Source organism: Pantherophis guttatus, chromosome 6, assembly GCF_059756535.1.
Source record: "Pantherophis guttatus breed Tessera chromosome 6, ASM5975653v1, whole genome shotgun sequence".
Classification (NCBI taxonomy): domain Eukaryota; kingdom Metazoa; phylum Chordata; class Lepidosauria; order Squamata; family Colubridae; genus Pantherophis; species Pantherophis guttatus.
Genome location: NC_142068.1, coordinates 104883271 through 104900522, shown reverse-complemented (window position 1 = coordinate 104900522; position 17252 = coordinate 104883271). Strand labels below are relative to the sequence as shown.

The 17252-nt window shown below is 41.5% G+C and overlaps 1 long non-coding RNA gene across 1 annotated transcript; it reads left to right on the top strand.

The window, feature by feature from the left end:
• Window positions 1–330: 330 nt before the first annotated feature.
• On the top strand, window positions 331–13538 carry LOC148113234 (uncharacterized). Its single transcript, XR_015728388.1, has 3 exons — window positions 331–3402; window positions 3663–3789; window positions 10920–13538. It is a non-coding gene; the product is annotated as an uncharacterized LOC148113234 (long non-coding RNA).
• The last annotated feature ends 3714 nt before the right edge of the window (window positions 13539–17252 follow it).

Here is a 17252-nt window from a genome sequence, read left to right as displayed (position 1 = left end):
CCAAACCAGACAGTTATAGAGGTGCAGATGACAGACTCAACAATTCCTCTGTAGAACTGGATCAGCAGCTCCTTGGGCGGTTTGAGCTTTCTCAGTTGGCGCAGAAAGAACATTCTTTGTTGAGCTTTTTTGATGATGTTTTTGATGTTGGGTGTCCATTTTAGGTTGTGAGATTTTGTGGAATATTGTGGAATATGAAGAATTGCTTCTAAAATAATGTTTCATTACAGCTTTTGCTTCTGCATAATCAATAAAGAAAATAAGGAACTACAAGGTTAAGGATTTTTTTTGAAAAACGAGTGAAAACAGTCTTGTTCTTAGAGTGAACAATGTGATTCAGAAAAGTGTAGAAAGAAAGGGGGGGTTTATGAGCAAGAGTTTAATGGACACATTCAAAATATAACCAATTTACGCAAAAGAACAAGAGAAAGTTAGTGATGGACAATCACTCTAGGCCATGGAGACAGGGGGTTGCTGGGGAAAATAAGGCCATATTGTTGAACAGGCTCTCCGGATAGGTTGACAGTTTGCTAGTCCCCAGCCAATGGGGAAGCAGGACCGGGTTGAGTGACAGGAGGAAGGGCATAAAACCTCTTGCTTGCTTTGATCCAAGTCCACCTGGTGGATTTGCAGATGCTTTGATAAACTTTTGCTCCTTTTGGGTACCAGATTGCCTTTCTTGCTTTATGGCAGCATCCCCAGGGTCTCCAGGTGATCAACATCTGAATTCTTGGCATCCACTTATGATGGTTGCAGAATTTTAGGGTCACCTGATCTATTTTTGCAACTTCTGACAAGCAAAAGGGAAGGCAGATTCACTTAACAACCATGTTTTGCCCTATTTTATTATCTTTCCTGCCTTTTCTTGTTAAGTGAATCATTGCAGTTGTGAATCTGCCTTCCCTTTTGATTTTTCTTGTCAGAAGTCGCAAAAGGAGATCAGGCGACCCTAAAACTCTGCAACCATCATAAGTGGATGCCAAGAATTCAGATGTTGATCACCTGGAGACCCTGGGGATGCTGCCAGGATCCTGGGAAAAACGATCCTAAGTCACTTTTTTCAGTGGCGTTGTAACTTTGAACCATCACTAAATGAATGGCTTCTCATAATCAACCTGACGTTTTCTAGGCGTTTATGAATGATCTTTTTTTCCTATGATTTATTATATTTATCATCTGCTCTAGAATGTCCCCTATAACTTACCAATTGCATGAATTATATTTTGTTAACATATGTTTTGCCAATATAGGGTTCAGCAATTTGCTGAACTTTTTAAATTTATTGATGAAGATAGCAGTAACATCTATTTTTTCTAAATAAGCATATTTTCATGTAAGACAATTGTAGAAGAAAGATTCAAATCAGGGGCAGGTTTCAAATCCCGTTGCTACCGGTTCGCTCATGGCTGCACTCGCACATGCGCAGAAGCGTCCGGGCGGGTAGGTTCGCCTGATCCCACCACTGATTCAAATGCATAAAAGCTAAATGGGATTTTTAAAAAGCTTTCAGGTTTTAAACTTCCTGGATGTTCCCCTTCTAGTTGCATCCTTTCCTGGAGAAGAATGAGTATTGCAATATTTCCATGATGAAACTCTACTTGGATCAAAATGGAGATGTAGCAGCAGATCTGGTAATCTTGAGCTGTTTGTTTCTCCCTAAGGAGGATCCCATTGAAGAGGTAATGGGGGCTTTGGAAAGACAGAGACTTATGATCTACTGAGGAGCTCTTTCACAGCTAAAGTTGCTCAACAAGGTGGGATAAATTTTGGTGTCTTTCCTGTTTTTCCCAAAGATTTGGGACCTATTTCATGTGGACTAAGCCCAGTTTCCAGGGTCCATGACCTTCACTGGGAATTGAACATGGGGACTAGAAACCTTATAGTTTTCTTTCTATAGGCCACTTGGGAGCCTTCAGTACTTTAGACCAAGCTGTTCTTCAGCTGCTGTAATACTGAAGGTTATTTTTAGCTTATTTAGTTCTAGGAACTATGCAGAAACCTTCACTCTTAATAAAGGAGAATATTGGTAGCTCAGGGTTGACATGAGAGCTCCTTGGTGCTGAGCTTGCTTGTTTCCTTGCAGGCGTTTCATTACTCAAATTAGGAAACATCATCAGGTATAATTTATGAGGAATTTTTGCTTTGTCTCTTACCGGGGAGACTGTTTGGAACTGGTGTCAAAGGGGAGGAGCTTTGCAAGTGTCAGAGTGTTTACAGCGTGACTACTATTTTGAGAAACACCCCCCCCCCAGGAGCACAATACAGGACACAAGTTTTGTCATTACAAACACTGGTTTATATACAAGTTATATACCCGTGATGGGGAACCTATGGCACGTGTGCCAAAGGTGGCATGTGTAGCCATATCAGGGGGCATGTGAGGCCAGCTCCTGCGCACATGTGCGTGCCGGCCAGCTGATTTTTGGGCATTCTGGGCCCACCAGAAGTAGGGAAACAGGCTGTTTCCTGCCTCTGGAGGGCCTGGGGGGGGAGGCCAGTTTTTCTCTCTTTCCTGGCTCCAGAGCCTCTCTAGGAGTCTAGGACAGCAAAAAATGTCACTTCCTGTCCAACCAGAAGTTGGCAAAAGGGCAGTTTCTGGCCACCAGAGGGCCTCTGGGGTGTGTGTGGGGAAGGCCATTTTCACCCTCCCCAGACTCATAGGGAGGCTCTGGAGCCAGGTGAGAGAGAAAAATGGGCCTACCGGGTCATCACGTGCCGGGGGGGGGAATGGGAGGATCTCACATGCATGCATGCATGTACAACCCCCCTGCCCTCTGCCTCCTGGCACACGATGGCAAAAATGTTAGCCATCACTGTTATATACAGTATATATACATAGATGTGCTAAGCAAAGCCAGGCAATCAATCATTCTTCTTCTACACAGAGAACTACAATGCAGATACACGAGGAGAGAGATACGCCCTCTCATGGCCTCCTGTATATAGACAGCTTCTTAAAGGGCAATAATCCTGCCGACTCATCCTCAGTTTTAAAGGGGCTGGTCAGCTATAAATCATGACAGCAAGGCTTTCGGTAGTCCACAAGAAATCTTTCAGATCTTACTGATCAGAAGTTTCCTTCTTAATCACATTTTACTCTACTTAAATAAATCTAACAATAGAACAATTTAATAATTCTTTGACAACAAATGTATTCAAAAATTTAATATGAGTAGATCATAGATGAAGAATGCATTTTAATACAGTCGTGAGGAGGAACTGATTGTCACTGAATGCTTAAATCTTTTCTCAATTCCATCCCTCCAGAGTTTATTAAGGAGAAACGTCCTTTATTGCAATGTTAAATGCCAGAAGCAAAAGGGAGGAACTAAAGGAAGAACCTGCCAGGGTCACATCTCCTACACCTGTTTGGAAGGAGCCAGAGATTTCATACTTACCTCTGTAAAGAATTTACTTGTTTAATGTCCATGTCTACCTCCATTTTCTTTTCTTTTTTTCATTGATCAATAGAAGAATATTTATTTAATAGCAAAAAACCCCCACATGAACAATAATAGAAACTTAGAATAGAATAAAAACAAAGTAGCCTGAAATGAACTAACAATATTTAGTTGTTAGTTGAAAGACCATTGTCTACCTCCATTTTCCATGGACGGAGAGTCCTAACATATTTTCTTTGGCATTCCTTTTCTTCTGCTCAGTCCCTGCCTCAGTCCAAATGTGTGGAAAGTTGCCATCCTGGATTTGTCAAGAGGGCTCGAGAAGGAGAGCCAGTTTGCTGCTACGACTGCGTTCCTTGTCTGGAGGGGACCTTCTCCACTCAGGAAGGTGAGTGACACCAGAGGAAAGGAAGGCCTGGTGGAAATGGATTTATCCAGAGCATTTTGATGAAAGTGTAAATTAAAGTATCCATTGAAACTCAACTCTTTTTTTTGTTTATTCAAAATGAATAAACAAGAAATCCTCCAATTTCATATATCTTAGCTATAAAGGTGTTGGAAGAAATATCCTTCTGGGTTCAGCTCCAAGTGGGGAAAAAGACACTGGAAACATGGAGACTGCTTGGAAAGATGGTTTAATGGTGGTTTAATGGTGGACAGGATCACATGGTTTGAGTTCCTGAACAGAAAATGGGCGAGATACAGTGAGTCCCTGGGTTTTATGGTCTCTGGCTTTGAACTTTCTGGGGCCCTGAAAGAGTATCCTGATTGGTTGTCCGACTCCCAGGGGTTGGGGGTCTTAGCTAGCCTTGCTGGTTGATGTAATTTTCCCATGTGCCATGTGGTGAGTTTCTGTTGCTAGATGGGTGCTATTGTGTTGCAGATGATGGTCCATTGACAAAGATTGAGTTTCTGCCTCTAGCCAATTGATAAAGGGTGGGGGCAGGAAGATGCGAGCTGCTTCGTCTTTAAAACATGTTTCTCCATTTCTCATCCAGGGAAATATAATATTCTGCCTTTTTAATCTTTTCTAAAATATTTCATTCTTCCAGGAAAGAGATGGGTGCTAATTTCCTACAAAGGTATCAGAAAATTATATTATTGTTTTTTCTGTGGAATGGTTAAGCAACACATCTTGGAAAATATTCCTGGAATCGGGCTTTGTCCAAAAAAGATATTTCTTGAAATGTAAAAAAACAGAATATTAAAGAAATATTGCTTTTTGGCTTTCTCAGATACAGAAATAATTAACATCCTTTGTTTTCCCTCATCTTCCTATACCTAGCTACATTTTAAAAATAATATCCTTCTTATGCTCTTTTTAATGAAATAGTTAAGAAATACTTCTTGGAAAATGCCCATGGAAAGAGGTATTTCTTGACATGTAAAAAAACCAGTATATTAAAGAAATATTGCTTTTTGGCTTTCTCAGATACACAAAAATGCACCAAGTGTCCAGATGATAAATATCCAAATGAGGCCAGAGTCCAATGTATCCCCAAAGTCATAACCTTTCTGTCTTATGAAGAACATCTGGGCATCATCCTGGTCTCTTTTGCCCTATTCTTCTTCCTAACCACAGGCCTTGTTTTAATCATCTTCATTAAATACCGAGAAACTCCCATTGTGAAAGCCAACAACCAGGACCTCTCTTACATCCTCCTGGTCTCCCTCCTGCTTTGCTTCTTGTCTCCTTTTCTCTTCATTGGTCAACCAAGGAAAGCCACCTGCCTTCTCCGACAGACAGTTTTCAGCCTCATCTTCTCAGTTGCCGTTTCTTCTCTCTTGGCCAAAACCATCACGGTGGTGCTGGCCTTCCTGGCCACAAAACCAGGAAACCGAGTGAAGAGATGGTTGGGGAAGAGTTTGGCCAACTCCATCATCCTTTCTTCTTCCTCTGTCCAAATTATCATCTGCTCCATCTGGCTGGGAGTTTCTCCCCCCTTCCCTGACTCTGACCTCCACTCCCATCCTGGAGAGATCATCCTGCAATGCAACGAAGGGGCCGTTGTCATGTTCTACGTCACCCTCAGCTACATGGGCTTCCTGGCTGCCATCTGCTTCACGGTGGCTTTCCTGGCCAGGAACCTGCCTGGGGCCTTCAACGAAGCCAAGCTGATCACCTTCAGCATGCTGGTCTTCTGCAGTGTCTGGGTGACTTTTGTGCCCACCAACCTGAGCACCAAAGGGAAATCCATGGTGGCTGTGCAGGTCTTCTCCATCCTGGCCTCCAGTGCTGGTCTGCTGGGCTGCATCTTCATCCCCAGGTGCTACATTATCCTTCTGAGGCCAGACCTCAACACAAAGGAGCATCTTACGGGCAGAACAAATGTGAAAACATGAGATATAACACAAATGTGATAGTGGAAGAATTATTAAAGTTTCTTTGTTAATGGTTCTTTTATTAGAAAGGAGATATTCTTTCCATTTAGATCGTATGCAGGAGTCAAAGAAAATCATATATATATGTTTCAAATTTGGACATTTTTGAATTCTTCAGAAAGGAGCATTTTACAGCCAGAAGAAATGTGTAAATGTGAGACTGAGGAATTTCAACTTTTAACATTTTCCACAGTTCAAACATAGAAAATGGTCCAAGCTCTTCTCCATGCATGAGTGGGCCAACTATTTCTCTTGAAATAAAGAAAGGGTGTGTGGAAGATTGTGAAGAGACAAATTTCTTAGAGAAATGGAAACATGTTAGCAAGACAGAAATATAGAAGGAATGTATGGAGCAACGTTGATGCCCTCATTTCTCAGTACATTTCACCCAAACTGTTGTGGCAACGCAACTGAGACGTTTCTTTTTGCTTAAACAATAACTCTTTCTTGAGGGTAGCAACAATACAAGGCTGGGGAGGTAACTTGAGTCTTGCTAATTCTGAATATTCATGCTCACATCATCTATTAAATGAAATATGCATATGTACGATTGTCCTTTTCTCCTCCTTTCCTGGAATGTATAAATATGAGTACATCCTTTTGTCTGTAAGATTTCCTCCCACTATTTTCTGGAGGGAAATTCCTCCAATGGACACTGAATAAATAACAACTGCAGTGAGCCTGGATTATTGGGTTTTTTAGGTCCTGTGTTTCATTCCACAGAAACTGGTGTCAGGAGTTGGATTCACAATCTTCCATCTGCCACCAGGGACAACAGATGGGGCCGCCCTATAGGGTGAGTGTTGTGAGATTGATCCCATAACTCTTCCCACTGCCACATAAAGGCACCGTTTAGGAGTGTGTGAGAGACCACAGTTTGTGTCCAAGTGTCTCTTGTGGCTGGAAAGGTTTGTGGTCCCTTCCGTCCCAATTTCTCAGCCTCCCTGGCCCTGCTGTGAGCTCAGCCGAGCGATGTCTGGAGGTATCCAGGAACTGACGGAGAATTTGGCTTTGCAGAGTGAGTGGGACCCTTTGTGTGGAAGAATGGAGACTGACCCTTGGAAGTGATGTCCCAGTGTTTGGAAGCCGTGCGGGTCTGGATGGGGAGAAACAGGCTCCGACTCAACCCTTCCAAGACCGAGTGGCTGTGGCTGCCAGCATCCCGGTATAGCCAGCTGGCACCATCGCTGGTTATTGGGGGCGAATCATTGGCCCCCACGGAAAGGGCTCGCAACTTGGGTGTCCTCCTGGATGCACGGCTGTCTTTAGAAGGGCATACGATGGCCGTGGCCAGGGGGGCCTTCTATCAGGTCCGCCTGATACGCCAGTTGCGCCCCTTTCTGGATCGGGACTCCCTACGCATGGTCACTCAGGCACTCGTCACCTCTCGTCTGGACTATTGTAATGCTCTCTCCATGGGGCTCCCCTTGGGGTGCACACGGAGGCTCCAACTGGTGCAGAATGCGGCCACGCGGGGGATTATGGGAGCGACAGGGCGCTCCCATGTGACTCCTCTCCTGCGCGAGCTACATTGGCTCCCGGTGGACTTCCGGGTGCGCGTCAAGGTGTTGGTGATCACCTTGAAAGCGCTCCATGGCTTAGGGCGGGGTACTTACGGGACCGCCTTCTGCCACCAATTGCCTCCCACCGGCAAGTTCGCTCCCACAGAGAGGGCCTCCTCAGGGTGGCGTCGGCCAGTGGTAGCACCTACCCTCTGGAACAATCTACCCCCAGAGATACAAGTGATCCCAGACCTCCGGACTTTTCGTCGGGCCCTCAAAACCTATTTTTTCCAGTTAGCCGGGCTGTCCTGATTTTATGGTTGGTTTTAAAATTTTGATATTGATTTTAATCGAAATTTTTTAAATTATGGGCCAAATCTTATTTGATTATTTTAAACTTATTTTAACTTTTGTGCACAAATGTTTTATTTTGGCTGTTCACCGCCCTGAGTCCGAAAGGAGAAGGGCGGTATAGAAATTTGAGAAATAAATAAATAAATTTGAGAAATAAATAAAATAAACAGAGGATCGCACTTCGAACATTGCAGGAAAAAAGGAACAGGGGTGGATTTGGGCTCCCAGTGTGGGAAATGTACCATAGAGCTGCCAACCTAGTGTGGTTAAGGGATTGGACTACATTAGGAAATAAAATAATTCTGACACTGGAATGGTACGACCTGCAGAGAGGCTGGCATGCCTATCTGTGGAACAAAGAAAAAGGGGTGGAGATGTACTTTCATAGGCACAAAATTAGAGATGTATTAATCCGGACCTGGAAGGAAATTAGGCATACACACTATACTAAAATTCCGAAATGGTCCTCCACAATGGAGGCAATGATCTATCCAAATATGCTAGGCATGGAGAAAATGTTTAGATATCAGGATATTTTAGATGACAGAGGTAATCTCAAAACGAATGAGGCCTTGAAGGAGCAAGGGACCCACATCGACTGGTGGCCCTACCTACAAATTAAATCACGATACAAAAAGGATAGGGAGGAATATGGTATAGAATTGGGGACCAATGGATTTGACAAGATATGGATGAGAGTAGAGAATAAATTACTAGCCAAATTATATTCGTATTTGCTCGAATACGACAGGGAAGGAGAAATAGTTAAGGATCAGATGATTGTCTGGGGGAAAAATTTCGGTCACAACATAAATTTAGATGAGTGGGAAGAAATTTGGAATAATAACCTCAAATTGACAAGGGCAGTAACATACAAGGAGAACCAGTACAAAATGTTGTATAGGTGGCACCTAGCGCCATCCAGGATAGCAAAAATATATCCAAACACAAGCCCAAAGTGCTGGAAGTGTGGTCACTGTCAAGGTACCTTCTACCATATGTGGTGGACATGTCCTGAAGCAACGAAATTTTGGAGAATAATACAAAAATGGATTCAAAAAGTAATAGAGGAAAATATCAATCTGGCACCAGAGATTTACCTCCTGGGAGTACTAAAAAGGGTATATAGGAAGGAAAAGAAATGTCTAATCATACACATCATCACAGCCGCTAGATTAACATATGCAAAATACTGGAAAGAGAAAGGATGCCCAACGAAAGAACAGATAATCAGAAAAATATTAGAATACGCAGAAATGTGCAGGTTAACACATGTGCTAAATGAGAATGAGGACTCAGAATTCTACACAGTATGGGAAATGTGGTATAGGTAGTTGGAAAATAAACGTAAATGTTAATTTGAATTAAGAAGGGTAGTATCAAACCATGTATGTAACCTATATATCTTAAGTAATAATATACATTATAATATATATTATGTTATAATTAATAGTTTATAAGTATAAACCACTTATATAAGTATATAGCATGACTACACGTAGCCAAACCAAAAACGTTGAATTGTACTATTATGTTATTTAATTAAAAAAAAAAATCCCAAACTGAAATCCCAGACAGCTGTTCTGCTGAACACTTTCTGCAAAGGAGGTTTTTATGAGGAAATCAAGAAAGAATTATATAAGAGTGATGAAGATTTCCCTCTTCAGCTGAGAGCCAGTCAAACATGGCATTTCACATCATTCCAGCATTCTCACGGAGGTGATCAGGCAACCCAGGCTGGTGCTTGGTTCCCACAGCTTCCTCCTGGCCTCTTTTCCTACTCATTCTCTCTCACACACACACTTTTAGCTGCTGTCAGTAGGAACAAGTGCTCACATTTTTTGTAAGGTGTCATATTTAGTAGCTGTTGCTGAACAGCAAATTCCTCTGAATGACTTTCACAGAGTTCTCTTTAGTAAGATTTATTGAGCTGAAAAGAGAGCTACAAGAATTCCGATTGTTCAACAGTTTCCCATTTTGAAACAGATATTTTTTTCTTTTCCTGCATACTATCTAAATGGAAAGAATAGCTCCTTTCAAATAAAAGAAACTTTAACAATTCTTCCAATATCACAATGGTGTTATATCTCATGTTTTTACAATTATCCTGGCTGTGAGCTGCTCCTTTGTGTTGAGGTCTGGCCTCAGAAGGATAATGTAGCACTTGGGGATGAAGATGCAGCCCAGCAGACCAGCACTGGAGGCCAGGATGGAGAAGACCTGCACAGCCACCATGGATTTCCCTTTGGTGCTCAGGTAGGTGGGCACAAAAGTCACCCAGACACTGCAGAAGACCAGCATGCTGAAGGTGATCAGCTTGGCTTCGTTGAAGGCCCCAGGCAGGTTCCTGGCCAGGAAAGCCACCGTGAAGCAGATGGCAGCCAGGAAGCCCATGTAGCTGAGGGTGACGTAGAACATGACAACGGCCCCTTCGTTGCATTGCAGGATGATCTCTCCAGGCTGGGAGTGGAGGTCAGAGTCAGGGAAGGGGGGAGAAACTCCCAGCCAGGTGGAGGAGATGATAATTTGGACTCCAGAACAAGAGAAGATGATGGAGTTGGCCAAGCTCTTTCCCAACCATCTCTTCACCCGGTTTCCTGGTTTTGTGGCCAGGAAGACTAGCACCACCATGATGGTTTTGGCCAAGAGAGAAGAAACGGCAACTGAGAAGATGAGGCTGAAAACTGTTTGTCGGAGAAGGCAGGTGGCTTTCCTTGGTTGACCAATGAAGAGAAGAGGAGACAAGAAGCAAAGCAGGAGGGAGACCAGGAGGATGTAGGAGAGGTCCCGGTTGTTGGCTTTGACAAGGGGAGTTTCTCTGTATTTAATGAATGTGATTAAAACACGGTCTGTGATTAAGAACAAGAGTAGGGCAAAAGAGACCAGGATGATGCCCAGATGTTCTTCATAAGACAGGAAGGATATGACTTTGGGGATACATTGGACTCTGGCCTCATTTGGATATTTATCATCTGGACACTTGATGCATTTTTGTGTATCTGAGAAAGCCAAAAAACAATATGTCTTTAATATACTGTTTTTTTTACATTTCAAGAAATACCATTTTTGGATGACAGCTGTTACCAGGGGCATTTTCCAAGAAGTATTTCTTAGCTATTTCATTAAAAAGAGCATAAGAAGGATATTTTTTTTTATTAAAAAATGTAGCTAGGTATATGAAGTTGAGGGAAGTCCTAGGATGTTAATTATTTGTGTAATGTGTAGAACCTTCATAGGAACCTATATTGTTAGAGGTTAATAAATTATATAATCTTTTTAGGCAAACATCCTGAATCCTGCCACATGGCATATCCTGGACTTGGAGGATACCTATAGTATCTTGTAATATCTGGAAGCAACCTGGAATTAAGGAGAAACTTCCTAACAGTGAGAACAATTAACCAGTGGAACAGCTGGCCTCCAGAAGTTGTGGGTGCTTCAACATTGGAGGTTTTTAAGAAGAGACTGGACAGTCACTTGTCTGAAATGGTATAGGGCAGTGATGACTAACTTTTTCCGGACCGAGTGCCCAAAGTGTGTGCACATGACCCCCTGCATGCACCCTGCACCTTGGGCATGCACACATGGCCCCTGTGTGTGTACGCCGTGGATGGCGTGTGCCCCAGTGCATAACATGTGCCCCCCACGCATGCGAACATACCCCCACACACCCTTGTGCATGTGCATGTACACCTGCACATGCCCCACCCCCGCACATGCACAGCAGAGACCCGAACACCAGATGGCCAGCTGGAGGCACATGCGCATGTGTGGCAGAGCTGAACTGAGGCGACAGCTCACGTGCCATCAGAGAAGGTGCAGTGTGCCACCTCTGGCACGCATGCCATAGGTTCGCCATCATGGATATAGGGGGTGGACAGAGACCTCTAAGGTCCCTTCCAGCTCTATTCTATTCTGATTGATTGATTGATTGATTGATTGATCTACATGACTGGCAGACTATTTGTGTAATGAGTTCCCCCCATAACTATCCACAGCATCAGATTATGGCCCAGTGACACCTTCTCAGTGATCCTCAAGGGGAGGATCCAATATACAGTGGATTGTAAGGTCTTTCAGAAGGTGGACCTAAAACAATTCATCAAGTTTCAAAGAACTCATATGTTCCTAGAAAGGAAAACTTAGAAATAAGAATACTTAATTCTACATATACTTACTGCAGCAAGAATCACATTCACGCAATATTGGAAAGAACACAACCTACCATCAAATGGACTGATTATTCAAAAAGTATTTGAATGTGCTGAAATGAACAAATTAACTTTAGAATTAAGAGAAAAAGATAATTCAGAATACTATGCGGTGTGGGGAAAATGGTATATAAGTGGATAGACAACAGAAATAAAAATAGATAATATTTATATGGAAGTTGAAGAGGTATTTATATGTATATGTATATAGTGTGGGGTTCATACGAACTGTTAATCCAATTTCTATAATTAATGACACTGTCTGTTTCACCACATATTAGTCTTTTGGAAAAAAATATTACCAAAAAAAAAAAAGAAAGGTAAACTTAGCAGCATATATCCAAACTAAAAAGCAGAAGAGATGTTTCCTCTGCTGTTAGTAAAGCTTGACCAGTCTGCCACCCACTCCTCCCATCTCTTCCCAGCCCCTCCTTCCAAGTCTTTTTGATTTACTTCCTTTTAGATAAGAAATTGTGCAGGTTAAAAAAAAAGCAGGTGGAAATGGACTTCCAGCGGTGACGACATCGTGAGCGGGGCGAGGAAACAGCAGCTGCCATCTCTGGAGCATTCTCTAATAGAAGCTCTTTATGAGTTTTTCCAATCCCATAGAGATCGGGAACCAAGAGGGGAAGCCTTAAAGCCCCTGGACGCAGCGCTAGCGTCAGAGGGGACACAAAACAAACTCCTCGAATCTGTTGGAGAAGAAGTCTGCCCTAGGGCAGACAGGAATGATGGCAGCCGTCTAGAGCAAAGCTAATAGTGGAAAGCAGTTTCGAGTGGCAGAGCAGAGCGGAGAATCCCCAGAATTGGCGAGACGAGAAGGAACGCTGAAGAGAAGGGGCGCAATTTGAGGATTTAACTTGTGGCAGTGACCTACGACAGAAGCGCATAAGCCTGGACAGAGAAGCAGCAGCGAGAGGAAGTATAACCTCGTGGAGTGACTAAGCTGTATTGAAACATGTGACTCTAAGACTCTGAAAAACAGCCAAGTGGTGGAGGAATAAGTACAAAATAAATAAATAAAGAACAGAACTTTGAGAGTTAAGGCGAATTGAAGGAACACCAAGCTGCCTTTTGGTGACATTAACGACTGCAGCGATAAAAATAAGACGGAGGAGGAGATATGTGGATTTGAATGGAAGGAAGGAGCAGCCATATTTAAGACACTGAAGAAATTGGACTAAAAACGTTAAGTAAGACTAAAAAAACTCTAACACTATCAAAATGAATACACTACCCAAATTGCTATACCTGTTCCAAGTTGCCCCAATAAAATTAGATAAAAAATTTTTTGTGAGCCTTAACAAGATGATTTCCAAATTTATATGGCAGGGGAAGCGTCCACGAATAAAATTAAAATTACTCCAGGACTCTAAGGAAAGAGGAGGAACAGCACTCCCGGATTGGGAACTTTATTACCAAGCGGCGGGACTAGTATGGATTAAAGACTGGATGGAATTGAACAATAGCAGAATATTATCTATTGAAGGCCATGACCTACAAATGGGCTGGCACTCCTTCTTATGGGATGAAAAGTATAAATCACACACCTATTTTAAAAGACACACACTTAGAAATGCTTTATTAATAATTTGGTTAAAAATTACAAAACAACAATATACAAAAATCCCGATCTGGCTTTCACCTTTAGAAGCCTTAAAACATCCTAACCTTATAGAACCCAAAAATATAATTAGATATAAAGACCTGATTGATCATCAAGGAAATCTGAAATCCAAACAACAATTGGAAACAGAGTTAAATAGAGAAATGGATTGGTGGACCTTCTCACAGATACAATCGAAACACAAGGAATACATAAAAACGTATGAAATATGTAAAGAAAAACAGGAACTAGATAAAATTATCTTAGATTCTGGAGAGAAACTAATTAGTAAAATTTACAAATTTCTGCTGAGATATAAGATGGAGGAGGAAGTAGTTAAAAACACGATGATTAAATGGATGCAAAATTTTAAATATTCAATAGAACTGGAGAGATGGGAAGAATTCTGGCAACTGAATACAAAAACAACATTGGCGGTGGCATACAAGGAGAACCAGCTAAAGATGTTTTACAGGTGGCATATGTCACCCACAAGATTGGCCAAAATAAACCCGAAAAACAGTTCAGTGTGTTGGAAATGCAAAAACCCACAAGGCACCTTTTATCACCTATGGTGGACTTGCCCAGCGGCAAAGAAATTTTGGTCCAATATTAAGAAATGGCTAGAACAAATCACTAAACTACAAATAGATAAGAGACCCGAAACCTTTTTGTTAGGAATTTTTACTAAAACTTACCCCAAAGAAATAAAATACTTGTTAATACACATCTTAACGGCAGCAAGGATAACATATGCCAAAAATTGGAAACTGGAAAAAAACCCAACAGAAGAAGAAACAATGGATAAAATTACACAGTGTGCTGAAATGGACAGGCTGACAAAAGAGCTAAAGGGAAAAGAAGACACAGAATTTTATAAAGTCTGGAACAAATGGTATCAATGGCATACGGCTATTACGGAAGAAATATAATTGGAAGTTAGATAGAATAGAAATACAAGCGTGTATGCAACCCTTTTTCATGGGCAAATAAATTTACAAAGAGAAGCCTAGAAAGCAAAGGTATAATCCCAATATATAATATACAGATTATTAAAGCAGACGTCTTAGAGAGGAGAAGAGAGGAGAGGGAGAAAAGGCAAAAAGAAATTATTAAGTTAAGATTTAGGGGAATAAGCATTACTGTACTACTTGAAAGACCATTACGAAACAAACGCTTCAAATGATTGATTACTTATAATTGTTTATTGTATAATGTATTTTAATGTTTTTGTTATATGTGTTATATGTGTTTTATATTTGTGTTAATAAAGTTTATATTTTTTTTAAAAAAAAATGAAAAAAAAAGCAGGTGAACTTCAATCTGTCTTTTAACTTGCACTTTCATGAAAAGGTTCTGGATGGATCCAGTTCCACAAAGCCTCCCATTTTCCTCAGTGTGACCCACCTTCCTGAGTGGAGAAGGTGCCCTCCGGACAAGGAACGCAGTCATAGCAGCAAACTGGCTCTCCTTCTCGAGCCCTCTTGACAAATCCAGGATGACAACTTTCCACACATTTGGACTGAGGCAGAGACTGAGCAGAAGAAAAGGAATGGCAAAGAAAAGACCTTAGGACTCTCCGTCCATGGAAAATGGAGGTAGAAATGGATGGAGACAAGTAGCCTCTGGTCTTCACTGAGGTAAATAGGAAACCTCTGACTACTTCTAAAGAGATGCAGGAGGTAAAACAACTGGCAGATTCTTCCTTTAGTTCCCCCCTTTTGCTTTTGGAATTTAACATTACAATAAAGTACTTTTCTACTTAATAAAAGTCAGGAGGAATGGAATTGAAAAAAGATTTATGTATGATGATATATTCTTATTAAAACTGAGAAGAAAGTTTACTGTAAAATACTTAGGAAACTTTTATTCCATTAGATTTTTTAATACGAAATTAAACTGTGATGAAGAAAGAAACCTCTGACCAGTAAGATCTTGAAAGGTTTCCATAAAACATGGCAAAGCCACTCCACTTACCGCATTTTTCGGTGTATAAGACGCAGCTTCGTTTTTAGGGAGGAAAATAGGGGGGGAAATCTGCCTACCAGGTATTCATCTGGCTAGCGTCCTTAGTCTGGTCAGCTCAGCACATTAGTGTGCTGGTTTTTTATTCCCTGCTTGGGGATGAAAAACAGGTTCTAAGGCACAGCTGAAAGGAAGCAGCAATGAGAAAAGCAGGCAAAGCACGGGGGGAGATCGCTTCATTCGGCTGGCGACTCGTTAGGGCTGAAAAAAAATCTTTAAAAAAGCTACATTTGGAGTATAAGACGCACCCAAATCTTCAGCCTCTTTGGGGGGGGGAAGGAGCGTCTTATACTCCAAAAAATACGATAGGTCCCCTCTGTTGAAGAACATCCATTAGATGACACCACCTGGCATGGGAGGCCAACCACCCTGGAGACTCTAGGCTTTGCCCACTGGAAATGGGACCTCAGGCTTTGGAAAACAGAGAAAAGGCATCAAAATTTCTCCCACCTTATTAAGCAACTTTAGCCGTGAAAGAGCATCTTGGTGGATAGTAAATCTCTGCCTTTCAAAATATGCCATAATCTCTCTCCTGACATCCTCCTTGGGGAGAACCAAGAAAATTTTAATGCCCAGATCTGCTGTTATCTCTCCATTTTGGTCCAAGTACAGTTTATTGCTGGAAATATTCCAAAATTCATTCTTCTCCAGAAAGGGATGAAACTAGAATGGGAACATCCAGGAATTTGAAAAACAGAAAACTTTGCTTCTTATCCCACATTAAATCTTTCTTCTACAATTGTCTAATCTCCAAATATGGTTAATTAGGATACAAATACTGCCATTATCTTCAAAAGTGAATGAAAAAGTTTGAGAAAAATTTGTCAATCATATACTGACAAAATATAGAGAAAATATAATTGACACAATTGATCAATTATAGGGAACATTCTAGAGCAGATGACAAATAAAATGAAGAGAGGGAAAAAAAGATGATTCATAAATTCTTTGAAAACAACAGGTTGATTCCCAGAAGGCATGGGTTGATCAAGAAGAAAGTTGTCAGGCTAATCTTCTCCCTGGTCATCCTGATGGAAAACACCTCCAGATGTGCTAATTCTACTTGATTGTAATGTGACATTAACCAAATGTTGCAGATCTGAAAGAACAAATCTCCCACCAACTCTTTTCTCAGCCTGAAAAGTTAGCCAGGATCCTTTCTGGGTTTCTTTCCCTCCCATTATGCAGCTGCAGGATTCTCCCCTCTTCTCTGATCCTTCCCTAGGCAGCCTCTCTTCCCCTCATCCCAAAAGTCATTCTCACCCATCATTACACTTCCTAAATAGATGATGGGAACTCTGGTGATATCACTGGATTTCAGTAAAGGACTCACAAACAATTGTGTGATGTGATTAGAAACCTGAGGTCTGGATAATAAGTGGATAAAACTGTCTTCAAAATGATACACAAATAATTTTTAACCCTTTTAAATCTTTCCTATGAAACCTGAAGGTGATGGATCCCAGCTGAGTTGTCTGATCGTCAGATAATTTTTAAAAAGCCTATCTGACCATCAGGCAACTTAGCTGGGATCGTCAAAGAGATTTTTAAAGCATTTTTTTCTGCAACCTCTTCCGGGGAAGTGGTGGTTTAAAAAAATGCTTTGAAAAAGCTCTGACAATGCCAGCTGTGTTTCCGGATCGGCAGAGGTTTTTCAAAGCATTTTTTTAACCACCTCTAGAAAAAACTGCTTTGAAAAGCCTCTGACGATTCCACCTGAGCCGTGCGCTCATCAGAGGCTTTTTTTCTACTTTTAAAAGTATTTTTTCAG